The sequence below is a fragment of the Ictidomys tridecemlineatus genome, chromosome 5 (genome assembly GCF_052094955.1).
Source record: "Ictidomys tridecemlineatus isolate mIctTri1 chromosome 5, mIctTri1.hap1, whole genome shotgun sequence".
NCBI classification, from domain to species: domain Eukaryota; kingdom Metazoa; phylum Chordata; class Mammalia; order Rodentia; family Sciuridae; genus Ictidomys; species Ictidomys tridecemlineatus.
The window spans coordinates 179,278,154-179,304,325 of record NC_135481.1 but is presented as its reverse complement, the minus strand read 5'-3'; the positions used below and the strand labels follow the sequence as shown (position 1 = coordinate 179,304,325).

At 47.6% G+C, this 26,172-nt stretch overlaps 1 protein-coding gene and 2 long non-coding RNA genes across 6 annotated transcripts in view; 2 read left to right on the top strand and 1 right to left on the bottom strand.

Annotated features, from left to right (window-relative positions):
• The window catches only part of Epb41l1 (erythrocyte membrane protein band 4.1 like 1), a 122,008-nt gene that overhangs the window by 92,873 nt on the left and 2,963 nt on the right, over positions 1-26,172 (bottom strand). For 2 of the 4 annotated variants that reach the window (XM_078051721.1, XM_078051719.1), the window contains exon 2: positions 11,409-11,453. The exons of the other annotated variants lie outside the window; for them this stretch is intronic. The gene's annotated coding sequence lies outside the window, so the exon portion shown is untranslated. The remainder of the gene's footprint in view (positions 1-11,408; positions 11,454-26,172) is intronic. 4 annotated transcript variants of the gene reach the window in all.
• On the top strand, positions 11,203-14,087 carry LOC144378120 (uncharacterized). Its single transcript, XR_013439664.1, has 3 exons — positions 11,203-11,613; positions 12,400-12,449; positions 13,249-14,087. It is a non-coding gene; the product is annotated as an uncharacterized LOC144378120 (long non-coding RNA).
• LOC144378121 (uncharacterized) lies at positions 20,520-21,482 on the top strand. The gene is made up of 2 exons (XR_013439665.1): positions 20,520-21,009; positions 21,093-21,482. It is a non-coding gene; the product is annotated as an uncharacterized LOC144378121 (long non-coding RNA).

Below are 26,172 nucleotides of genomic sequence, written 5' to 3'. Positions count from 1 at the left end.
CCAGGGCATGGGTAAGGCAGCAGACACCAAGTGCCAGGGTCGAGGAGGACACAGAGAGGCACCTACTTGGCTGCCAGCACAGGTCAGCGGGCACTGCCTGGGGACAGGATAGGTGCACATAGCTAAGCCACTCTATCACTGGGACTTGGGCACAGCAAGACTCACAAGCCTCTGTCCCCATTGGTCCCAAGGACAGGTCGTCTGCTTTTTCTCCAGCTCTGGACCCTCAACCTATCAGCAGCCTATGTCACATGACCAAGAGACCCAGGAACTTATCTGGGAAGTGAGAGAGGAGGCAGGAGAAGGTGGTAACATGACCTAGAGACGGTCTCCCCTCCCAACTCAGCAGCAGAATGAAGTCCCACCACCCTCCACCTGGGCAGGTGGACTGTACTACCTTGGCCCTCTCCCACCTGGTGAGCCGGGCCAGGAAACAGCTGCATGTGTGGGGGAGGGACTGGAGATCTGGGTCCCAGGAGCAGCACAGGGGCCTTAGGAAGTCTCCCCTTCTTGGGCTTCAGTCTCCCCACCCTTCCTATGGGAGGGCCTTGAAGGTCTCTCATACCACCCACTCCCCACCCTTCCCCACCTCCTGCCCAAAGAAAAGCTCTGGAGGTCACACCCATCAGTGTGCAGGGCCCCTGCTGGACAGGCCTGGCTTCTGGAACCTGTTCCCCAGCTCTAGTGCCAGCTGAAGAAGTTAGATTATGGGGGAGCTAATAAGCCCATCCAACTTTTTCCCAGTGCTGGCGGTTCAGCTCAGAAATCACCTCCTGTCAGACCCAGGGGCCAACTGTTGGGCAGGAAGGACCCTTGACATCAGTCTTGATTCCTCTGACCGTTTGATACATGGGTCAGACAAGCACCCATAACTGTCAGAAACTGTCTCATATCTCAACCAATCCCCTCCTCCAATAGATGGGGAGAAGGAGGACCAGAGAGGGGTGGAGCCAGGCTGAGATCACACAGCAAAACCAAGGTAGAGGTGGCATCCCAGGCCAAGGCTGACCCCCAACTCAGGGCTCCCAGTGCATGCTGCCTCCCACAGCAGAGGCTTTTTCCCAAATTCAAAATCATGAATCCTACCAAGGAGCTAAGAAACACCTTTCTCACTAATTCTTAGAAACTGCCAGAGAATACTGCAAACTTCTACTCCAAATACTGATCACGTATTCTCTTGGCTAGTTAGGGTAGCTATAACAAAAATGCCATAAATTGGTGGCATATTAAGCAACAGAAATTTGTTTCTCACAATTTTTTTGTGGAGGGGTGGTACCAGGGATTGAAGTCAGGGGCACTTGACCACTGAGCCACATCCCCAGCCCTCTTTTGTATTTTATTTAGAGACAGGGTCTCACTGAATTGCTTAGGGCCTCTCTAAGTTTCTGAGGCTAGCTTTAAACTTTCAATCCTCATGCCTCAGCCTCCTGAGCCGCTGAGGTTATAGGCGTGCGCCACCACGCCCAGCTGGCTATTTCTCACACTTCGGGAGACTGGAAAGACCAAGATCAAGGTGCCAGCAGATTCGGTGTCTGGTGAAGACCTGCTTTCTGTTAGCCTCGACTCCTCTGACCACGAGACACAAGCACCCACAAATGTTAGGAACTGTCCCATATCTCAACCAATCCCCTCCTTCAGCAGATGGGGAGAAAGAGGCACACAGCATATTCTCACAATGACAAACGGGCTTCCTGGGTCCGCAGAGCACGCATGAGGCTCATGACCTCATCATCTCCCAAAGGCCCTGCCCCCACAGCCATGACCTTGGGGCTGGGATCTCAACACCTAAGTTTTGTGGGTGACACAAGCATTCATAGTATATGTTTCCCTGCAGCTTTTCCCTCTGATCCCAGCATGTGGGACAGTACCTGGTATGTGGTAGGCACTCCAAGAAAATTTGTTGACTAAATCAATGCCTAATGGAAGAGCAACTGGAAACAGACTCCTTTACTAGGCCCAGGCACTGGGTAGGGGGTGAGAGAGTGGGAAACAGATGAGAGAGAGGAAATTTAAATCTGGCTGTCTGGGTACCGAACAAGCAAGGACACTGTTGGCCCAGAGCTTCAGAAATCCTGAATCCAAGGTGAGAGAGAGGTTGCCCCAACCACATTGAAAGCAGAGCCTCAAGGCCTGTGTGTATTTCCGTGACTTGGCAAGGCCATGGGACCTCCAAAATTCAGAGTGAAAACCAGAATAACAATCATCCTCTATTTTTGTGTCAGTGCTGCCAGACCCAGAGGTGGATCACCACAGCGCCTTGGACCTGAAGTTCAGCTCCCCAAACAGGAATATCTGAGCTGAAATTGTAGATGAGCCACTTGGCCTCTCTTAAAAGTCAGGACAACATTTGTAAAATGGAGATGGTGCCCACGCCACTCCTGCCTCCGTGAAGGAACACTCTGAAGGCATATACAGGGATGGAAGGAAGCATGCTTTGTAAACTGTAAAGTGTCAGGTAAAAGATGCTGTCAATAACAATAACATTGTCATCACTGCCTAGTGGACCCCCATTGCATCCTGACATCTAAATGTCACTCATCACTGGGCATGGTGGTGCATGTCTGTAATCCCAGCAGCTCGGGAGGCTAAGGCAGGAGGATCACAAGTTCAAAGCCAGCCTCAGAAACTTAGAAAGACCCTAAGCAACTCAGTGAGATCTGGTCTCTAAATAAAATACAAAAAAGGGAAAAGGGATGGGGATGTGGTTCAGTGGTCAAGTGCCCCTGAGTTCAATTCCCGATACAAAAAAAAAAGTCAATCATCATGATCATGATCGTGATCTTGACTATGATCAATATCATCATCATCATCATCACCATGTTCCCAACCACGCAGCATTATTATGCACTGACTGTGCGCCAGGCACAGTGCTAAGCATGTCGTCTGCCTCCCTCATCTGGGCTTCACAATCTCTGAAGTAAGGACCATGACTGTCTCCATTTACAGAAGATAGAACCAAGGCACAGAGAAACAGCTCATTCAGATCCACACTGCAGGGTGCAGAGGGGCCACATGCAGGCCCGTCTGAGTCTGAATGGAGCTGGAACTCTTCTCAACTGCACTCCACTGCCAAGGGAGGAGCAGGTCACCTTGTTGAAGTGACTCCTGGTTCTCCAAAGTCTGACATGAGCCTGAGGTGATGTGGCACCTCACTGACCCTTGCAGTAGTCACCTTTGAGGGGGGTAGAACTGGCTGGTTTTGTTATTCCTACTCAAAGAATAAGAAAACTGAGCCCCCAGGAAATTTGACAACCAGGGGTCTTAATTCATTGATCAAAGAAAACCGGGAATATAAAGAATGGCAGAGAGCGGATCCAGAAGGGGAAACAAGGAAGGAGAGGGTCCACTCAGGTCTCAATGCAGACCTTTCCTGAGACCTTCTCCATGCCTGGTTCTCAGAACATGCCTTGAAGAAGCCTGTGTTGGTGATTCTAGCTTTACAGTGCTGACCCTCCTCCATGGCTAGCTCCCCGTTTGCATCGAGGGCTGGCTTCAGTGAATTACTTTTCTAGTCTGGGTCTTAATCTCCCCAGGTACCAAATGAGATAACAGCAAGTTCTAGAGGTCAACACCACTTCCAATAGAGTCTACGAGGTCAGTCTTGATGCCTCCGCTTCTGTCATCCCCCACCCCAAGGAGACCTCAGGGTACAGTTGCCAACCCTTTGACTTCCTTGGCAACACTGTGACCTGGGGCAAGCTCCTGAGCGTCCTTCTCAAGCCCTCTATTCTGAAGCAGGAGTATGTTCCATGTTCCAGTCCCAAGGCACCCTGGTCTAAGCCTGATGAGAGCTTCCAAGATAGGGACCATCATTGTGCCTGATACCACATGACAGCCTGAGGCTAAGAGAGGAAAGGGTTTGACTCCAGATTGTGCACAAGCTGGGGAGAGAGAGCTGGGACCTCAACCAACACTCTGCGTCCACAGCATCCCCCTTGTGCCTGCAGAATCACACTGTGCACGACTTCAGAGTCCATCTTCAATCTGCCTCCTTGAAGAAGCTTTCTGTGACCCCCCACCACACACACACACTGGTTGCTTCCTGTCTTCTCAGATCTGAGGCAGTTTAGAGATTTTTTTCCCTTTTGGTAATACTTAGTCTATGACACTCGATCAGCTGGTGAGGGAAATCTCTGTGGCCCAACTAGTGTGTGTGTGTGTGTGTGTGTGTGTGTGTGTTTTCTTCCTCTTTGGTTACAGGCTCAACACAGCCTCCAGCTTTGAATCCAGCTCCACCAATGCTTAGGCAAATTATTTCTGTGTCCCAGTTTCCTTATCTGACAACTAGGGATAATACTATTACCTAGCTCTCAGGGTGAGGATTAAATGAAATGAGACAGACATACTCACTTACATCCATGCCTGGCATAGAGTAGTGACTTAATAAATAGTCATCAGCTTTAATGATTATTAGCTCTTAATAATGTTACTGGCAGCTTTTACCCTGTGATCAGTCCAAGACCAGGACAGCAATGTCAGGGGCTGACTCAGACCGAGGAGGGCCGCTTGGGGCAATGAAGCAATAACAAGCCGAGTCTAAGAGGCAGGACACCTGGGCTTGAGTTTAGCTCTACCAGGTGCCCCCACCCCTCCGTGGCCAGTGGCCAGGGTACCGAGGGGGAGGGCAGTACTGAAGAATGCCGGGATGGGCTTGCCCCAGGCCATGGGTAATCTCTTGTTGTTCCTCCCTTGGTTAAAATTTATCAGCCACTTCCCAGACTCTTCCTTTTATTTTATTTTATTTTTTTAATTTGCCCAGGCTGGGATCGAGTTATCCTCCCACCCAGGCAAGCTGGGCTTCCAATCGCTTCTGAATCAAAGCCAGCCCACTGACACCCTCTTCCACTTTGCCCATTTTTGAGACCCTGTTTGCTAGACTTTCAAGCCCAGTTAGCTGTGATGCTCCTGGGCAGTTGCCCTATTCTCCCCAGGCCTGGTCAGGGCCCCTCTGGGCACCTGCAGCCCTTACATGCACCTTCCTGGAACCATTCTATTTCATCAGTACTTAGTTCTTTGAGTGTCTATATTACTAGATGTCAGAGAAAGGGCTGGTCACGTTGCTAATCCACCCCTCAGCAACCCCAGGGGTGGCACAAATGTGGAAGAGGTACTCAGTCAAGGGTGGTTGGATGACATGGCATAAAAACCTATCCCAACTCTATAAAACTCTAATTCAACTGCCCAGATGAGTCAATCAGGCTTTCCAGACCTCTATTTCTCTATCTGTTAAATGGGGGCCATTATTCTTGCCTTGTCCCCTCCTCAAGGCTGCTAAAGAGTCAAAGAGATGTGCTTTATAAAACGCTTTGCTTATTCAACAAATATCTATTAAGCATCTACCAGATGCAAGGCATGCTCTAATATGATTCCTGTTATTTATTTTCTTAAATTTGAAATATCATTCACATACCATAAAATTTACCACCTTAAAGTATACAATTCAATGCCTTTTAGTATATTTACAGAGTTGTGCAACCATCACCACTAATCCCAGGATCCCAGTCATTCTTAGCAAGAACCACCAATGCTCTTAGAATCCCCGTCTCTGGTTCTGGTTTGATCCAGGTGCAACTTTTCTGGGAAAGCCCAGGGTGCGCCTTAGAAGAATTTATCTAGAACAAAAGTAGAATATAATGTAAACGCTCAGGTCACACTCTGACCCACATTGTGAACCCAAAGTTGTAGGTTTTCTCATCAGCCCAGCCCAAGCCTTTCCTAGCCTGGCTTCTCCCGCTGCCCTGAACGTATTGATTGTGCTAGGCCTGGCCTCAGTTTCCCCACCCACTCCCTGGGCAACATGCTAAAAACTACACCTCCCACAGAGAATCTCCCCTCCCTCCAACACATGGCTAATCCTCCCCACCTTTTGGGAAGAAGCCGAGCCTGTTGACCTCAGCCCGGACTGGCAAGAGCAGTGGGTTGAGGCTGGATCTGGGGAACCTTTGAATCCAGAAGTGTTGAGTGACGCTTTAGTCCATAGACCTTAAGAAGCCTGAGAAGCTCGGAAATGGTGATACCACCTCCACGAACGAAGCTGAACCAAAGAGGAAAGGGAGTCCTTGAAGTGGGGAGGCACTGAGAGGCCAGTTCAGAGGCTGTCCTGATAGATGTCAGCATTGGTGACGGGAAGAAAGATCGGGGTTCCTGGACACTCCTGGCTTCTGTCTTCTAGCTCTGCTCTGCCACTGTGTGATCTTGGAGAAGCCCCTTACTTTCTCTGAACCTCAGTTAATCTACCCACAAAATAGGATAATTATACTCAACCCCTCCTTGCCTCTCTTCTCAGAATTTTGGGGAAAATCAGAGAAAAGTGATGAACTGAAAAGCCCTTCAGCACCAGGCAAGGTGGTGCATACCTGGAATCCCAGCTGGCACACACCTGTATCCAGCTACTTGGGAGGCTAAGGAAGGAAGATTGCAAGTTTGAGGCCAGCCTGGGGAACTTAGTGAGACCCTGTCTCAAAATGAAAAAAAGAAGGAAAGAAAGAGACAAAAGAAAAAGAAAATAAAAAAAGGGGGGGCTAGGGATATAGCTCAATGGTAGAGTGCTTGCCCAGCATGTGCCAGGCCCTGCGTCCAATCCCCACTCAAAAAAAAAAAAAAAAAAAAGAGTTGGGGGCCGATGGGAATAGTGAGAAGAAGGAAGGAAAGGAAAGCTCCTCCTCATAGGAAAAATATAAAGGTCTTTGATCTAGTCATGTGTGAGCCAGGTGATGAGAGTCGTGAGATCAAGGAATCTCCAATAGAATTTCCCTACCTTTCTCTGTCTCCTTTTCCTAAATGGAAATGCAGAAATCCCTCCAAGAAGAATCAGAGAAATGCAAGAATCCCAGAAATAAGGAGACCCAAAAGAAATGCTGGATATCTGGGCCTTATCTGGGTAACATTCCTGAGGCCCAGGCCCCCGAGAAATAGCTCTTCTGGCCCCAGGGGGATGATCTGTTCCTGCTGGGGGAGAGGCTGGAGGGCAGTCTGAGTCAGGAGGAGGGATGGGTGGGCAGGGGAGGGAAAGGAAGTTTTCCCTCAGGAGAAAATGACACATCCACCTTCCCTGTGACAACCACGCTTGTGTCATTTTCCTCCTCTGAACCTCAGCACTCTTAACTGTAAAATGGGGTGGAAAAGCCCCTGACATCCTCTGAGTCCAGTTTGGTGAATTGGACTGTCATCCCCACATCCTCTGAAACCCAGCAGGGTCCCAGGCCTCACAGCATACTCTCCCCCCAACTTCCCACTTAAGTTGTTTGAAGAAAAGCCCAAAGTCACATTAGGGACAGAGTTCAGGCCTCTAGGGGTATTAGCTACTTTTTTGACAAAGGATGAGGGGAGCTGGGGAAGGGTCCCCTCTGTGGATCAGCAGAAGGGCTCAGGAGCCCCCTCTCAACGAGGCTGATAGAAATCCTGGCTCCCAGAATTCCACATTGTTTGGAGAAAGGTTGGCCCCTGGGCAATGGACCAAAGGGGAGCACTTTTCCTCCACTCACCACCAGGAGGACGGGGAAGAAGCATTCACATCTGCTGGTGCCCCCCTCTTCCATCATCCAGATGGGCCCTGCCCTCCTCATATCGGGGGAGGAAGGGAAGCAACTGGGCATCTGTACTCAGCAAGAGACATCAAACCTCTCCACACTTTTGTGAGGCCTAGAAGCACAGCTGCCTGCGACCCCGCACCCCAGCAGGTCTCTGGTTCTCGCCAAACTTCCAAACTTCCCTGCCTTTTCTCAGGTAGCTCCCTCCTCCTGGAGTCATGGGGGGGAGGTTTGGGCACAGCATCAAAAGCCCCTCCTCCACTCTTCCCAGGTCTCTCTCCTCTGAGCTCTGGTTGCACATGGCCAGTCCCTCTCAATGGCAATTTGCATGCTGACTGTGTCACAGTCACACCTGCTCACATTGACAACCCTAGAGGGGACACAGGTGATGACTGGTTTCTAGCATGGCCTCTGGAGCCAGTCTGTCCTGAACTGAAACAGCAGCTTGTGGTTTCTTAGCCACATGACCCTGGGGCAGTCACTTATCCTAAGCATCGGTTTTCTCTGGAAAGTTCAGGCAATAACAGTACAGTCCTGTGTTGCAATTAAAAGAGATAATGTGGGCTGGGGTTGTGGCCCAGAGGTAGAGCACTTGTCTACCACGTGTGAGGCCCTGGGCTCAAACCTCAGCACCACATTAAATAAATAAATAAACAAACAAACAAACAAATAAATAAATAAAAGGGGGGAGGAGAGGTAATGCTCTAAAAGGCTCAGCACCGAGCCTTACACAAAATGAGAGCTTAGCAATGTGAAATTGGTTATGGTGACCTTTAGGGCAGTTTTATGAGATCTTGACATCTCCTGAAATACCTAGCACAGAGCCACACGCTGGATGGATGACTACACGGAAGCAGATCTGTGAGCAACATCAGGAAGCCCTTTCCAACAGGTCGAGCAGTGCCACCTGGGTCTGGGCTGCCTCTGTGGATCAGGAGCTCTGTATCACAGAGCCACATTGCAAGCAGATGCAGAACAGCCATTTGACCTAGGGAGCAGAGGCAGAAGACTTAGCGGTCAGAGTATGGGCTCTGAAGCCAGACTCCATGGGCATGAATCCCCCAGCTACTCCTCTTATTCAATGTGAGGATCTAGCTGTGTCTCAGTATAAAACAGGAGTAATAACAGTAACAATACTACCTACCCAAAGGACTGTCATGAGGATTAAATGAGATAATACGTGGCAATGCAAGAGAACATGCCCAGCATACAGTAGGTGATTCAACAAGCCTTAGCTATTGTGATCATTGTTGGTATTTGTATTTCTGTCACTAAAGAGAGGAGTAGCTCAGTGGCAGGGTGCTTGCCTAGCATGTGTGAGGCACTGGGATTGAGTCTCAGCACCACATAAAATAAATAAATAAAGGTATTGTATCCATCTATAACTAAAAAAAAAATTATTTTTTTAAAGAGAGAGAGAGGAGTTACAGCCCCTTACAGGCCTTTGAGCTGTTCATTTTCCCATAACCAATACTCCAGTATCATCTTAACATGCTTTGGTGGTCTGTCTGCCTAGCAGCCTCCACCCGACTGGTCAGGTGGTAGCTCTGTCCCTCCATTAGCTCCTTGGGCAGGCACCTGACCCAGGCCTAACCACTCAGAATATCCCTATCCTCCCAGCAACAAGGATAAAACCAATCAATCAGGATCCTTCCCTTGGACTGATAGAAAGACCCTAGAAGAAAAATTGTTCCCTCTTTCTGTTTGGACTGCTAAACTGGGGCAGTGGACAGCTTAAAGGGGAGAGACAAGGAGTAAAGGGAGAGAGATGGAAAGTTGACCTGATTCCTCATCAATCCTATAAACTGGCCCAGGACAATCAAGATTAGGTCCGTGCTAGCTAGGGATAAGGCCAGGTAGAAGCCAGTATAATAGTATAATAATTGCCCCTGTGTTCTTGGGCACAATTCCTGTCACCCAGGCTACAGGGGACAGTTTACAAAGCAGGTTCTCAAGAGGCATCCTGACCTAGCACTCTTTAGACACTCTTCCCTACAGCCCTGGGAATTTGCAGAAGAACCTTCAAAATCACCCAATGAACAAAGGGTGATGAGGAAGGCAGGAGTCTGGGTAAATTAACCCCCAGTTCAGTGAGACAAACTAGTACAAATGCTTACGTGTTGGGATTGCAGCGCCCAAAAGGATTTAAAAAACATTGTTCTAACTGACACTCAGAAGAGCCAATGTATTCATCTACATTCTGCAGAAGGGGAAACTGAGGCCCAGAAAGGGGGAAATAACGAGACCAAGGCCACAGAGCAAGTACTTGAATGTGGGGTTTGGACTTGCAGGCCGATGGCCTCCACTGCACCAGGCTGCCAGAGAGAATCTATTCTCTCCTTCCTTCAGCAAATTGATAATGGTTAATGCTTAGACTCTCATCTTTCTCTGCTCTGAGCTTGCTTCCTTGAAGGGCTTCAGGAAGCTTGAGGAGAGACTGGAATAAATGTTCAAACCAACCTCTACCTCCCCTTACCGAGCCCCCACCTCCCCTATGCACACACATCCCGAGTTTCCCTTCTCCCCGCACATTGGCCCAAATGTCAGGGAACAGTTGGGCAGGCCTCCTCCTGGGAACTCCTAATCCACCTCCTCTGTCCTGGCTGCACTGTGGCTGTGGACAGAGGATGCCTTGTTCCCAGTACTTCCTGCCCAGAGATCTCTGTGGGGCCCATGTTCTGGCAGGAAAGAGCCAAATCATTCCTTTTAACTGGAGCTAAAGCCATCCCTGTCCCCACTACCCAGTAATCACATGTTTCCACCTCCCTTCTCCATTCATTCTACCTGCCTCAGCTTGGCTCAGCCCCATCCCATCCCCTCATGGTCCCTGCCCCCTACACCCACAGACAGACAGACAGACAGACAGACAGACACACACACACACACACACACACACACTCACACACCCACTGGAATAATCCCCTACGAAGCCAGAGGTCCCTCATATTTATCCCAAACTAAAAAACAGGATTCTAAAATGATAACACCATTTGTTGTAGCTCAGTGGCAGAGGGGACAATTTTTTTAGGGTCTTTCTACCAGTCCAAGGGAAGCCCTGTAGTCATGTCTTCTAATAACCCCACAATGGCATTTATAATTTCTTAATCAATACAACTGTATTTGCCTTGCCCTGCCAGAGTCACACCTCCTAACATGCCCCAAGCCAGTGAGTTTCCAAATCTCTTACTCAAAGCCAAGGTCTGTGGCAGCCAAGGTCTAGGGGCAACTGGGGCCTGAGGAATTAGCCAATTAGAGCCACCAATCCTACCCCTACTTCAATGGAGGCTACAATCCCTTTAGCTATTTTGTGCACTGAGATTCTTTGGGATTCACTTAAAAAAAGATTTCCCTACTGTAAAGTTAAAAAAGAAAAAGAAAAAAAGAAAGCTCATTTAGTCTGACCCTACCTGTTCCCAGCCCCTGCCCAAGGAATGTATATATGACACTGAGGTCATCAGAAAGGAATATCATACAGTATCAGTCGGCGACAGAACCAGAATGAAAACGCCCTCTCCCCAATCCAGTCTACACCTTGGAATGGTAAGCACAAGAAAGCAAGGGCCGCAGGGCCTGCGGATCCAGCTTCCCAGCCCAACACCACCTGACGCCAACCTTGGCTTGAATAAGCAAGGAAGGCAAAGAATGTCGTTTGTCAACACAGAATACTTAATGAATGTGCCTTTCAGGTCTTACTTCAGACGATCCTAAACAGGGCAGAGCCCTCAGTACTGCCCCCTTTTTCAACCCCCCAGGAACCTTGATCTAATAAACCCTCACACCACCCCAGCAGTAAAATAGATCAAAACCAAGTGCCTGGAAGACCCCTCTGCCCAACCTCAGCAGAAGCAGGAGTCTAGGCAGTGCCTCTGGGACACTCACCCCTCTGCGCACGCAGGCTCCCTGAAGACGTCTGCAGCCAGGCACCTAAAAGGAGGAGACAGCATTAGCTCCTCAGAACAGCTCCAGGCCCAGCGCATGCTGGCAACTGGGAGGCTGGCTCTGGACTTTGGAGGGACGTCAGGGAAGTTGCTGAACCTGTTAAGCAGAACAGCTGTGGGACTGAATGCAGAGGGCAAACGGGAAGGTGAGGAATCTGGGGCTGCTGTGGCCCGCAGGGGCCAGACTGGGAAGGGACTGAGAAGAAGACTGAGAAGGCCAAGATGAAGGTGAATCTTAAAGCAATGGGAAGCCACTGACTCGCCAGGTAGAGAAGGGGATGGAAAGGGACAAGAATGGCTGTGTGGTGAAGTGACTGCAGAAGACAGACTCTGCAGAGACATTTACTTTTAATTGTATAGGTAGGTGGGAGAGGGCAGGGGCCCCAACACTCAGGGGCCTTCCATGTCAGTCCAGCCCCCAGGAAAAAGCATTCCCACTGCCCTCTCAACCTGCCTCAGTCTCCCCATCTGGAAAAAAAAAATTTAGTCAGCCTCAGTGACCCCGTGGTACTCTGTGCTGGTAGAATTCACTCACAGGGTATTAAAGCCCTTTGCCCTCTTCTTGGAGCCTCATCTACAGACCCAGCCTGGTGTTCCATGGGTGGGATAGCTGGAGGTCCTCTGCACTCAGATGCTCCATCAAGTCAATCTCCAGGCAGGACAAGGTGTTTCCACATCCCTTGGAACATGAGGATCAATCAGGCAAACAGGAAGAACACCCAGTGGTTAATGAGCTTGGGCTCTGGAGTGACACAGGCCTGTGGAGAATTTTGGCTCCCCACTTTTTAACTATGTGGCCTGGCCAAGTCACCTCCTTTCCTCACCTGGAAATTAGGAGTAATAGTGTCAACTTCTGGGGCCAACGGGAGGACTAGGTGAGATGATGCACTTGGAGAGTTTGTATGATGTCTCATCACAACCTCCATTTACAGATGAGGAACCTGAGACCCAGAAAGTGAAGTGACTCATTGAACACCGAGCGGTGAGTGGCAGAGCCAAGACCCCCACACAGGCTGCTGGGCTGTGGGGCAGCGGTTCTCAACACTAGACCAGGCATAAGCTCTTTTGGTCCCTGCTTTTTGGATGAGGAAGTTAAAGCTAAAAAAAATATCACATGTGACTTGCCCAAGGTCACAGAAAATTAACAGTAGGCAAGGGACTTGAACCCAAGCCTCCTTGGTGAAAAAGACCTAGGGTCTCTGTGGATATCCAGAGTGCAGAGAAGCTTCAGATCTCAGGGCCCTCTAAACTGGAACAGGGACAAATGCAAATCAGGGTGGTGTGTGTGTGTGTGTGTGTGTGTGTGTGTGTGTGTGTGTGTCTGCACATGTGCAGCTACCTTGAGAGGAAACCAGAAGGAGCTGGTGAAACAAAAGCTTCTTTCTCAGAAGCCTTCTCTAGGGACTGGGCAGAAAAGGAGGGGGCTGACAAGCAGGGCCACCATCCTGCCTGTTAGGGCTGAGCCAGCAGCTGGATCTAAACAAACAGAAGCAGCTCTGCCTTGCCCACCATCTTGCTATGTGATCCTAGACCTCTCTCTGTCTCTGTCTTATTCTTGTCTCTTGTCTGTCTGTCCCCAGCGCCCCGTCTTCCTTCCTCCCTCTCATCTTTTTCTCTTCAACTCCAGAATGAGATGGCTGTACTAACTGATGTCCAGTTACAGGAGACTGCTACAGCCTCAAGTGGTGGTCTCCCAGCCCTGGCTCCATGTTACCACAACAGAATTGGGGAATCCTCCATTCTCCATCTGGCTGTATAACCAAGCGCCTTCTTTCTGACAGGTCTCTGCTTTCTCATCTGAAAAATGGGGACTTTTTCCTGATCACCAGCAGAAGGGAAGATCCAAGGAGCTACCCCCAAGCAATCTCCTAATGTATCATAAAGAACATCCCCCATGTCCCCATCTGAGTCTCATGTTTAAACTTCTAACTTCTCCTCCTTTCCTTCTGGTCCATGTTCCATCCAGACAAGTGGCAGAATCAAATCCACCCGGATGGATGCAGCAGTTATAACAGCAGCCCCATAACCAATCACAGTGGCAATCACCACCACTGTTAATATGGGGCTTCTCAGAAGTGCCAGGCACTGAACTAAATGCTTCCTTACATCATTTCTCAGGTTAGTCCCTTCATCACCATTAGAACCAATTTATAGATGATAAACTGAGGTTTGGCAAAGGAAAATGCCCAAAGTCACACTCAGAGCAGGTGAGAAGCTATCTTAACCTGGAAGCTATGGGATTGCCCATGGCAACACTTCACCAAGAGGAATGGCCCAAAGCCAGAGGTGAGAGGGAATAGATGGCCTGCTCTGTCCTTAAATTCATCTTTTTATAGTCTTGGATGATTATTCAAATGTGTCCAACTCAACTCTCTGGCTACAAGAGTGTTGTCCAAGAAAATATCGTGTGAGGCCTGGCACAATGACACATGCCTGTAGCCCCAGCTACTTAGAAACTGAGGTGGGATCACTTAAGCCCAGGAGTTCAATAGCAGCTGGGCAACATAGCGAGACCGTGTCACATACACAAAAAGAAATACAATGCAAGCCACATATTTAACTTTAAAATTCCCAGTAGCCACATCTTATAAAGAATAAAGGAATGGGTGAAAAAAAAATTTTGTGTGAGGTATTGGTGATTGGACCCAAAGCCTTGAAGATGCTAAGCAAACTTTCTACCATTGAGCTACATCCCCAGCCCTGAAATTAATTCTAATAATATATTTAATCAATATATCAATTTAAACACACACACACACAAATATATACTATTTAAATATCTTACATTCTTTTTTCATACTAAATCAGATCTAGTATATACTTTATACTTAACAGTACTTCTTGATACAGATGTTAAATTTTTAATAGATTTTTAGATTATCTTAGCCTTTACAAATGAGAAAGTATATTCACAAATCCAAGTTCCCAAACAATTGTAGAAGTTTGTCCACAATGGAGTGTCATTTTTTAATTTTCAGTTAATTAAATTAAATATTAAGTTTTTAAAAAATTTTGGTACTGGAGATTGAGCTACATTCCCACCCCCTTTTTTAAAAATATTTATTTTTTAGGTGTAGATGAACACAACACAATACCTTTATTTTTAGGAGGTACTGAGGATGGAACACGGGCCCTGCCTATGCTAGGCTCTACCACTAAGCCACAATCCCAACACCCCCTTTTTAATTTTTATTTTGAGACAAAGTCTCACTGAGTTGTTTAGGGCCTTGCTAAGTGATATATGCTGACCTCAAATTTGTGATCCTCCTGCCTCAGCCTCCCAAGTTGCTGGGACTGCAGGTGTGCACCACTCCACCTGGCTAAATATTAAATAAAATTTAAAATTCAGTTCCCCAGTCACAGTAGCCACATTTCAAGTGTTCAACAACCACATGACTAGTGGCTACTGTATAAAGCAGCTGCAGCTCTGAAGTCAAGTCCTTGAGGGTGTGAACTGATGGTCTCATTCGCTCAAACCCAAAGCTAAGCTTCAGAAGTAAACTGGCATCTGAATAGAACAGCTTCTATTCATTTAATAGAATAGAATTAGGCTGAGCCTAATATTAATGCCTACATATGGTGCCTATAATATTCACAACGATGGTAAGGAAGGAATCATAATACTGCTTGTTCAGAGGATGACTCTGTGGCTCAGAGAGGTGGGCCACCTGTCGAAGCTTTGACCGGCCAGGTGACATGGGCTCTGTCCCTAAAGTGTGACAGGGGCCCATTCTAGTCCGAGAATCAGTTTCTGGAGAAAGAAACAATCCTTTGCCCTCTTCTCAGGAATCCTTCTCCCACAATTTAGTGGCAGAGAATGGCCCAGAACAGGAAATCTAGTGAAGAGGCTAAAGGGGAAGGAAAGAAAAGAAAGATGCACGGGCTGTGCTGGGCAGAGGTCCCGTGTGGAGGGCTTGGGACACCATGACACCTTCCCTACCTCCCCCTCGCCCCTGCCCAGCAGGGGCAAAGTCAGGACTTCCGCTGGCTGCCTGTTCTTTGGGTCACTAGGTGCCCTTTCCCACCTGCCCTGCAAGAGCACTCACACAGAGGCCCTTGGACTGGAGCCAGGACTAACCTCCCAGGGCGGCCTCAGCTGGAGGACGGGGAAAGGATCCAAGTGGCCTCCTGTCCCTGGACAGGAGAGAGCCCTAGAGACAGAGCCTATAGTAGGGAAAAGGTGGCAGGTACAGGCCAGAAAAACCCGGGTGGCTCCGCCCCCTCAGCTCCTGCCTACCAGTCCAGCAGGGTGAAATTTTCACTAGCTATTAGGTTTAAAAATTAACTGTGACTGGGTTCCACTTTAGCAGGAGCTAATTCCAGCAAGAAGTCCCATCTGAAAATAGGGGGACTTGGAAGAGGGCAAGGCTGAAGACAGAAGGGCGTCTAGTGACCTCCCAGCCCCTCCCTGCAAATGTGGAACAGTTGTCTGTGCTAAGAGGTGACGGCTTAAGTTCCATGAGGTCAGGGTAGTGCCTGGCACATAGCAGGAGCTCAATAAATACTTTTACCCAATAAGGGGTGAGGGGAAACTAGAATAAAACAGGCCAGCTAGGTGAGCAGCCTGATGGAGGAGCAAGGAAGGGAGGCGAAAGATAGGGCTTGCCCTGAGCTGGGAACTCCTAACCTCTTAGACCCCAAGATCTCCCAAAATTGGAACAGTGGCCACCCAGAGCTTGCCGGGGACATGGTTTTGAAGCACCTCAGCACTGGACGCTGCTCCTTGCTCCATTCTTTCCAACTGTGACCTCGGGAGCCCTGGTTCCTTCCAGTCATGAAGGTGATCCTGCCCCAGCTTAGGGCTGGTGAACGGTGCCAGGCCCACAGTGCTCAGGGGCCTGTGCTGTTCTAATGAAGTCGTGTCTTTCGCTGCTTGGCAACAGCCACCTCTCTCAGGCCACCCCCTGATCTCCCCCACATCGCAATATTCCCCTGGATCCCACCTATATGGCCCTACATTTCTCCTTCTCCGGAAGGAAAACCTGGAATGATGATGCCAGCTGCAGCCCACTCCCCTCCCACTCACCTGGGATCACACACACACCCTGGCAACAGATTGCTCCCAAACTGACGTGAGCTTGTCATTTACATCCTCCTTGGGTTCTCTTCCCCCAATTCCTAACACAGGCCGAGGTCGACAGCCTACTGTGAGCTCAGGGGGCAGGTCCCTCCGTGTTTCCCGGTCCTGGGTCTCTGCCTCCCATCTGTGTAAGGTTAAAAGAACATTTCTTCTGCTAGTTGACTCTGATCTTTAGAAATTCTGATATTTCTGGGATCAGTTTGTACTTTAACTACAAGCAAATGAGGGTTCAAATCCTAACCTTGGCCTGGTAAATAGGCAGCCCTGCAGAGGCCCAGAACTGAAGCCACTCTCAGCTCCCGACTGGGCAGAAAGGGACCAAGGCCCCCCCCCTTGCCCACCCCTGCCTGCAGCCTTCACTGGTTCCCACTGCCTCCAACAGAAAGCTCTCATTTTCCTGCCTCACATCCCAGGCTTCTCTCTCTTGCTCTCAGGGGTGCCCTTGTGAGCCATCAGTCCCCCAAATTTTTCTTGGCAAAACAAAGCTTGATGCTCCCTCTCCACCTGAGATGCAGACCCCAAGTCCCTTCTGTGTGCAGATCCGTCCATCCTGCTCTTTCTTCCATCCTGTAACCTCTACATACATGCCTCCCATTGTCCCCTCCCAGCCTCTTCATGTCCTTTAGCTCAATGTCACCTCTGGCATGGAATCGACAAAATCGTTCATTTCTCAACTCATTCAGCCATGTGTTTGCCAGCCCCTGATTCCTGAGCTAGGGTCTTGATGCCCAAACTTGACCTTAAGACCTCAGAACTCCTATTATGATTTTTCTTCTCTCTCACCCTGGCCCCCACGGTGCAATGCTCAGAATACCGTAGGTAGTACCCCTTGTTCAGAGGATGACTCTGAACAAGGGTATTTACTAAAACAACAGGTATTTGCTAAACAACAGGTAGCCATTAACTAAAAAATCATGAGTTATAATTTATTGTCCATTTATTCTTTATAATGCTATATCAACATTTTACACATAGCATTTAAGTTAATTTTTATAGCCCCCCCCCCAAAAAAAAACTTGCCATCCCTAGCCCTTTGTTTTAAAGTTGAGAAAATAGAGACTAAGAAAGAGAAAGTGACTTCTCCAAGGTCACATAGTCAGGAAACAGCTGCATCAAGACTGGAATTTAAGTTCTTAGCCTCTACCCTCCTTGGCCTTTCTCCAACCCAAAAATGAAGGAGAGGATATGTGAGAAGTTGCAGCCTGTTAGTGACATGGGCCACAGGGGCTCCAAAGAAACCAGCCCAGCCCAAGGCTGGAGGCAGATTCTGCTAATAAAACTTCATAAGCCTGGATTAAGCATCTGCTCTGTGCACAGCCCTGCGCTAGGGGCTGGGGAGAAGGAATGAGACATGAGACATTCCAGTGCTTAGAGGGATCATGTCCTAGTGAGAGACCAGCCCTCTCCCCAGACAAAGCCAAAATAAGCAGAGCTTGTCCCCAGAGGGGAGCAGATAAGGTGCGAAGGGAATGCAGAGGAGGTAAAGTGAACCTCATTGTGCAGGTTGGGGGAGGGCTCACCAGGCTGGCATCTGAGTTCAGCCTTAAAAAGGCAGACAGGCTTTTGACAGGGATTGGGGAAGGGTGGGGGTGGCATTCCTGGCTGGGAGGAACAGAGGGAGCAAGGGCAAAGACACAGGTGAGCGATGGGCGTGTCCCAGGAGCCTCTGGCAGGGCGTTGTCCTAGCCCCTCCCTTCGCATCAGTCTGAGCATCCAGCCCTGCAGAAAGGCCACCTTGAGCTTCCCCAGACTCACAGGCATCTGGTGCATATATGGTGAGTGGTCAGGGAAAGGGTGAGAAGGCCTGAGCATCTGGACATATGGTTTAACAAGAGGAAAGAGACAAAGAAGAGCCAGAATCCAGGCTCTGCCCAGAAACGCAGAGAATAAAGATGCTAAAGAGGGTGGCCCCACCAGAGGTGGGTGATTGTGGGGAGATAGCCAGGAGAAGAGCAAAGAACATGACTGGGCAATCAAAGACCAGTTTCCAGAACCCAAGATCAAAGCTATGCAAGATCTTAGTATTAGCCTGCTCAACTCCCATTTTACAGGTTGAAAAACTAGGCCCTCAGCACTTCACAGCAGAGCCAGCAATGAACATGGAGATTTGGGAAACCAGCCTTCTCCACCTGGCTCTGTCATTAGCTCCCTGGTGACCCTTCTCCAGGCCTTACCTTCAACTCCATAAAACAACCCTGCAGACAGTGGTTTTAAACTTTTATGGGTCATGATTCAAAAACTTGGATGAAGCCAAAGGATCCTCCCCTGGGGACAATGGACAATCTCAAAATTGTGCATGCCAATTCAGAAGTTCACACATATCTGAGACCAGTGTCCTTCAAGGGCAATGTGAGAATCATCTGCATCCCGATCACTGTGAGAGGGAATCTGTAGGCTAATAACCAGCCCCATGAAACAGCTGAGTCTGAACCTCTGTGGTGGGTTCTGAAACAGAGTGTTTTAGCCGGGTCCCCTTTGCTGCTCTTAGCAGGAACAAAGTTCCACAAACCTGGCCTCAGGAACCCTAGGAGTTAGGGGGATGGGATGGGATGCCCGGCTGTTTCCCCTTGAGCCATTTCACATATTGATTTTCTCCTCTCTTGCCTATGAAGAGTGGGTTCTGTGGCTAAGAGTTTTAAAGCCGCTGCTCCTTCATCAAGGTCCCTTCTACTCAGGTGAGCAGCTGTCTAGGCTGGTGGGGTAGGTGGGGACTCAGCACATGACGGCAGCTGCCCCAACTCTGGAGTGACACTCTGAGGTTAGAGGGCCTGAATGGGAGGAAGTCTGGACTCCTGGGCTGAAGTTGGGGTGTGAGGAGGCCCAGGCTGCCTCACTGGACCTTGGGCCATTCCTATTTCCTATTTTCCCCTTTCTAACAGAAGCTGTCTCTCCAGGCTCCAGCCTTTGCCTCCCTGCCCATTTCCTCCAGAGTTCCGGCCATCACTAACCCTGAGGGAGGATTCCCAAGCTCCCAAGCACCTTCTAAGCGGGCAAAACTGATGCTTTTTGCATTATGTTATAAGCCGGACTCAGAAAGATAAATATCACATGTTTCCTCTCATATGAAAGCTAGAGAAAGAAAAAAAAAGTGGAGGACATCATGAATGTAAAAGGGGACTATCAATGAAGAAGAAGGGGAGTGGGAGTCAAGGGAAGGTAATAAGGAATGAATTTGATCAAACTGTGTTATATGTATGTATGAATATGCCACAATAAAGCCCAACATTCTGTATGGTTTATATAAGCCAATAAAAACAAAACAGAACACTAGTGCTCTTTGCAAATCATAAGCTTCCTTAACTGAAAGACTCAAAATCATCCATGAAAAACTAAGTTGGTCAACAGGAAAACAGGAAAGGACCTTCAGACCTAACCTGTCAACTCTTCCTGATGCCAGGTGTCTCCCAAAGGTGGACAGCTAGCTGCCTAGTACCAAATGAAGCCAGAGCCCTGGCCAGCTCCAGGGCTGGTGCCATGAGAAGGCCAGTTCCTGAAGTGGTGGCAGAGTGCTGGATCCCTGGATTGGAGACCCTGCTCTCAGAGGTAAGCATTTGTCCTCAGAACCTGAGCAAATGCACATCCCTTTGTTCTTAAAAGCCCAGAAGAATCCATGGGCTTTGGGCAAAGAGAGGTTTAGATTCCAGCTGTGCCTCCCGAGGGCTGAGGATTGGGCAGGCCTTGAGGAACTCATTTTACTTACTTTGATGAACTGTGCACCATAACCGCTGCCTTGCTAGGCAGTTGCAGGAATTAAATAACATAAGATACGTGTAGCACTTAGCATAGGTCCTGGCTAGAGGAAGCCAGTAAGTGCAAGCAGCGGTTTCTCAGTCACTAGACTGAGCCTCTTGTGAGGATCTAATTCTTTAAAGGCCTCAAAACCAGCCACCTGAAGTAGGTCTGGAAATTTTAGCTGTAGACTTCTAATCTGGAGAGAAGGTAGGGGAGGAGAAGGGATCAGCAGAGAGAAGGGGGAGAGAAAACCAAGAGGAAGAGAGAGAAAAGGAAAGTGGAAGAATACAGGGGCCCAGAAAGGGCCTGACTCCCCAACTTGAGGGAAAGGAAGAGGATTTGATGGAAACTGCCAGAACAGGATAAGCCCTCTCTCCTTTCCAGATCCTTTGCAGCACAAGGCCTAGGAATAGCCTGCTGAGAAGCACTGCCCTGGCTATCAATAGGGTATTGAAGCTTTGGGTTACCTCCAGGCTCTGGCTCTGCAAGCTGCTGCCCCGTACATAGTGGCCTCCTGCCCTCCAACTGGAACTGACAGAGATGGCCACGGTCAGGCTGACAACAAAACAACCTACCGTTCAACCCACAAAGGCACTGCCTATTTTGCAATTCTGATCCAGACTCAGCAGAACTCTTCTCTGCTGGATCCCCACCTTTGGGACCTATACAGAGCCCTCTAGGCTTCTACGAGCCCCAAGCTCCTGCTTCAGAGACTAAATCTGCAACTAAGGTAAAGCATTACTGGGAGCATACACTGGAGCTATGAACAAGGTATTCCAAAGCCCCCTAACCTTTGGTGTCACTTCTTTCCAGGTATCACTGTCCCTCCCCAGGCTAATGAGGGCAATGACATTGACCATCTCCAAGATCCTCCCAGCTCTAACAGCAGCTACACCTCATGTGATGGATGCATCCAGTCCCAAAGTGGAAAGAGGACCTGCCTTGGAGAGGAGTGGGCTGCGCTGGGCTCTGCTGAGTGAAGAGAATGGATGTAGCAAAGGCCAAGGGTTATTATGATGATGACGATTATAATTAAAAATCAAAGCAACAGGGGCTGGGGATGTGGCTCAAGCGGTAGCGCGCTCGCCTGGCATGCGTGCGGCCCGGGTTCGATCCTCAGCACCACATACCAACAAAGATGTTGTGTCCGCCGAGAACTAAAAAATAAATATTAAAAATTCTCTCTCTCTCTCTCCCACTCTCTCCCTCTCTCTCACTCTTAAAAAAAAAAATCAAAGCAACAAATCCTTAAGCAATTTACAAAGAGCTTTCTCATTATCTCCTGAGATTTGCAATCTGGGGAGGTAGGTAGGGCTGGATGATGTTTATGCACATTTGGCAGGTAAGGAAAGTGAAGCCCGATGATTAAGTAACTTGTTGAAACTGCTAAGGACAGAGAAGGAGGAGCTGAAGAGAAAGTAGTAAGTATTGAGTGCTTACTGTGTACCACCTCACTAAGATTGCTCACAACTTATCTTGATCAGATCTTACCACTATAATACTAGTGTAAGTACTACTGTCCCTGTTTCATTGAAGAGAGAACAGAGACTGAAAAAAAGTAACTGATCTACCCTAAAGCTCATGACTGTTCTGTTCGAAGCCTGAATTTGGGCCAGGGTTTGTGAGACTCCAAGGCCTATGCTCTTTTTCTTCCTATCTATATTGGGTTGAATAGTAACCCCCCCACACACACCAATCATGTCTATATAGAAGCTCAAAATATGAACTCATTTGGAAATAGGGTCTTTGCAAGTGTGATTAGTTAAGTTAAAATGAGGCCATACTGGATCAGGATTAGGGTAAGGGTAGGCCCTGAACTTAATATGAGTGGTGTCCTTATAATATGACACAGAGTCACAGGGACAAAGCCATGTGACAAGAGATGCAGTTTTTGCAAGTGAAGGATCACCATTGCAGGCAACCAGCAGGAGCTAGGTAAGAGGCATGGAAAAGACTTGCCCGCTGGGAGCCTCCAGAAAGAACCAACCTTGCTGACACTTGATTTCAGACTTCCAGCTTCCAGAACTGTGAGAATAAATTTCTGTGGCTCCAAATTCCCGGGTTTGTGATACTCCCATATAGCAGCCCTAGGAAATTAACACACCATGTGTCCTTTGAGTAGTAGACCTGGGGCTCTCAAACTCTGGTTTTCAGATTTCCATTTATTAGGCAGCTGTGGAGATTTAAGGGGGGACTCGTGAAAAGTCCCTCATCCAGGCTTCTTGATGTTCTAGGCCCCTATCTACCCTGCTGGGGCCTCCCTTTGAATTTGTTTAGCAGCCTCTGTCCCAGTCAACAATCCTCTCCTTCTATCCTAAATCATTCTCTACCACCACCTGGAGAGATGTTTTTGAAATGCAAATCTGATCCTTCCGGGTTGGCTTAATTCTCTTCCTAGTTCCCCACCACCTGCTGAACTTGGTCAAGCTCTTCAGCCTGTGACAAATCTGGCCCCAACCTTCCTCTCAGCCTTATCTCCAGCTACTCAACCCACCTGTCCCCACCTCTAGCCACCTTCCGCTCCAAAGACATGGAACCTTAGCATATGCTGTTGCAACCACCTTAAAACCAAATTAAATTCAAACACCATCTCTCTTTCTCTTCCATAAAGAATTTTCCTCATAGTAGCCACACCCTGGCACCTTGTACATTGTCCTTGTGGTACTGCATCTTTGCATGTCTGTCCCCACCCTATAACAATAAGATATACCTTATGTATATCTTATTGTTATAGGGTATATAAGGTATATAATAAGATATACCTTATGGATATCTCTTTCCATAGGTCTAAGGCCCAGTACAAAGGCATTCCAGAATGTTGAACTAGATTGTGGAGCAACCATAATAATAATAACAGCTAACATTTACCAAATGTTTACTATGTGCCCACACTGTGCTAAGCATTCCATATGTGTTGTCTCATTTAATTCTCAGAACAGTGCTCTGAAACAGAGACTATTATTGGTTCTGCTTTACAGGTGGGAAAATGAAGAGATGCAATCACTTGCTAAAGTCCACCCAACTAGTACATGGCAAAGACTAAATGAATCCAGAGCCAATGCTGGTAATCAAGATAGTATCCCTTCCTTTCCACAGTTTCAGTTACCTTTATCAACCACGGTCTGAAAATACTAAATTAAAAAGTCCAGAAATAAACAATTCATAAATTTTAAGTTGGAGGCCATTCTGAGTAGTGTAATGAAATCTCACACCATCCTGGCTCTGTCCTGACTAGAATGTGAATCATCTCTTTGTCCCGTGTATCCACTCTATATATGCTACCTGTCCTTTAGTCACTTAGCAGCCATCTAATATCAGATCAACTGTTGTACTGGTATCCCAATAATTGTATTCAATCCTTATTTTACATAATAATGGCCCAAAGCACAATAGTGATGTTGGCAATTTATATATGCCAAAGAAAAACCAGGAAATGTTTCCTTTTAGTGAAAAGGTGAAAGCCCTAGACTTAATAGGAAAAAAACCCATAGTGTTTTATACATATACACACGTACATATCTGCGTATATACACATACATATATGTGTGTACACACACACACACACACAGAATTTGGTACTATCCCTGCTTTCAGGAACCCATTGAGGATCTTGGTATATAACTCTGGTAGATAAGAGGGAATTCCTGAGCTGGACATAGTGGTACATGCCTGTAATCCCAGCTTCTTGGGAGACTGAGGTAAGAGGATCATGAGTTCAAAGCCAACCTCAACAACTTACTGAGGTCCTAAGCAACTCAGTGAGACCCTGTCTCTAAGTAGACTATTAAAAAGGGCTGGAGGACTAGGGCTGGGGCTCAGCAGTAGAGCAGTTGCTTAGCACCTATGAAGCATTGGGTTCAATCCTCAGCATCACACAAAAATAAATACATAAAATAAAGGTATGATGTTCGTCTACAATTAAAAAATATTTTAAAAATTTTTTTGTAGTAAAAATCTGTAGATGATCAGAATGCTTTATTTTATTTATTTTCTTTTATGTGGTGCTGAGGATCGAACCCAGTGCCTCACACATGCTAGGCAAGTGCTCCACCACTGAGCTACAACTCTAGCCCCTAAAAAAATATTGTTTAAAAAATAAAATAAGGGCTGGGATTGTGGCTCAGCGGTAGAGCGCTCGCCTAGCACGGGAGGGACCCAGGTTCAATCCTCAGCACCACATAAAAATAAAGGCATTGTGTTGTGTCCATCTACACCAAAAAAATAAATATTAAAAAATAAACAATAATAATAATAAAAGGCTGGGGATGTGGCTCAGTGGTTAAGGGCCCCTGTGTTTAATCCCTAGTACCAAAAAAAGGCGAGGGGAGAGGGTAATTACTGTACTAAGAACAACATCCATCCCAATACCTTCTTTTGACAAAAGAGGAGACATGCAAAAAAAAAAAAGGGGGGGTGTGATTTGTCACATAACAAGGCATAAGGGCTGGGGATGTGGCTCAAGCGGTAGTGCGCTCTCCTGGCATGTGTGTGGCCTGGGTTGGATCCTCAGCACCACATACCAACAAAGATGTTGTGTCCGCCAAAAACTGAAAAATAAATATTAAAATTTCTCTCTCTCTCTCTCTTAAAAAAAAAAAAAAACAAGGCATGGACTCAGATCTTTAGATTCCTCATTCAATGCTCTTCCTCTTCTCATTCCTCCAGATTCCTAATCCAGGAAGATATAGAACATAAGCTAAGCTGTGTCTCCCAAAGAGCTTTCTACTGCTTTCACTATAGCCTGGAGAACACTGGTCAGGGTGGGAGGCTCAGATCTATAGCCAGGAGATAGAGCAGTTTAAAAAAAAAAAAAAAGATAAATGTGGTTAAGAAAAGTCTGCACCCATGGGGCTGGGATTGTGGCTCAGCAGTAGAACACTTGCCTAGCATGTGCGAGGCCCTGGGTTCAATCCTCAGCACCACATAAAAATTAAAAAAATAGAGGTATTGCATCCAACTACAACTAAAAAAATAAATATTAAAATAAAATATAGAACGTGAGTGTTTTTAAAAAAAGAAAAGTCTACACCCTACTTAAATAGTATATTGTCAAGGATTGAGGGGAAACTTTGGGTGTCATTTTATACATTTCCCATTTTATAAATCAATTCACTGGACAAACTTATTGAACAGAAATCATAAGCTATCACTGTGGGGGACACTAGGAAGATTAATAAGCAAGTTCCTGTCCAGATGGCATTTTCAGTCTACTTAGGAAAGACAGACAACTAACAAGTTCCTGTATAACAAACTCTCATAAGCCCCATAAGATAGAAAGCTCAAAGACTATATAACAGGAGAAACTGAAAGCCTAGGGAGCTGGCAAATACCACCCACTCCAGAGAATGACCAGAGGGCTGAAATCTGAGCAGGGGAGTCTGCCAAGATAAGCAGCAGAGGAAGAGTGTGCTAGGTAGAAAGAACCATGTGCAAAAATCCCGAACGCAAAAGTTCTTGGTGCCTGGGTGAACTAAAAGGCCAGAGTGTCTGATTTCAGGGAGGTGGGCAGGGACTGGATCTTACAAGGCTTTGTAGGTCAAGGTAAGGGTTGGAGACACTGGGCAGAGCAGGAAATCCCATGCTGAGAAACCTGGCCAAGAGCAGACACTGTCGAGTCACTGCATTAGTTAGTAAAGTAGTGACTTGTTCAAGATCAAAAGGAAGATGTGGGACTTGAAACCAGAACCCCTACCTACCAGGCAGGACTTTGACTCTACTTCAGGTACCTGTGGCAGAGGACAGGTGGAGGTGGAGCTTTCCAGGTGTTTCATCCTAGAGGAGGGTCCTGGCTCCCTACCTGCACTGCTCTAGAGTTATGTTAGAACCACCTACTTTTGTCAAAACGCAGATTGCTGGGCTCCGCTCACAGAATTTTTTATTCTGTAGGTCTGGC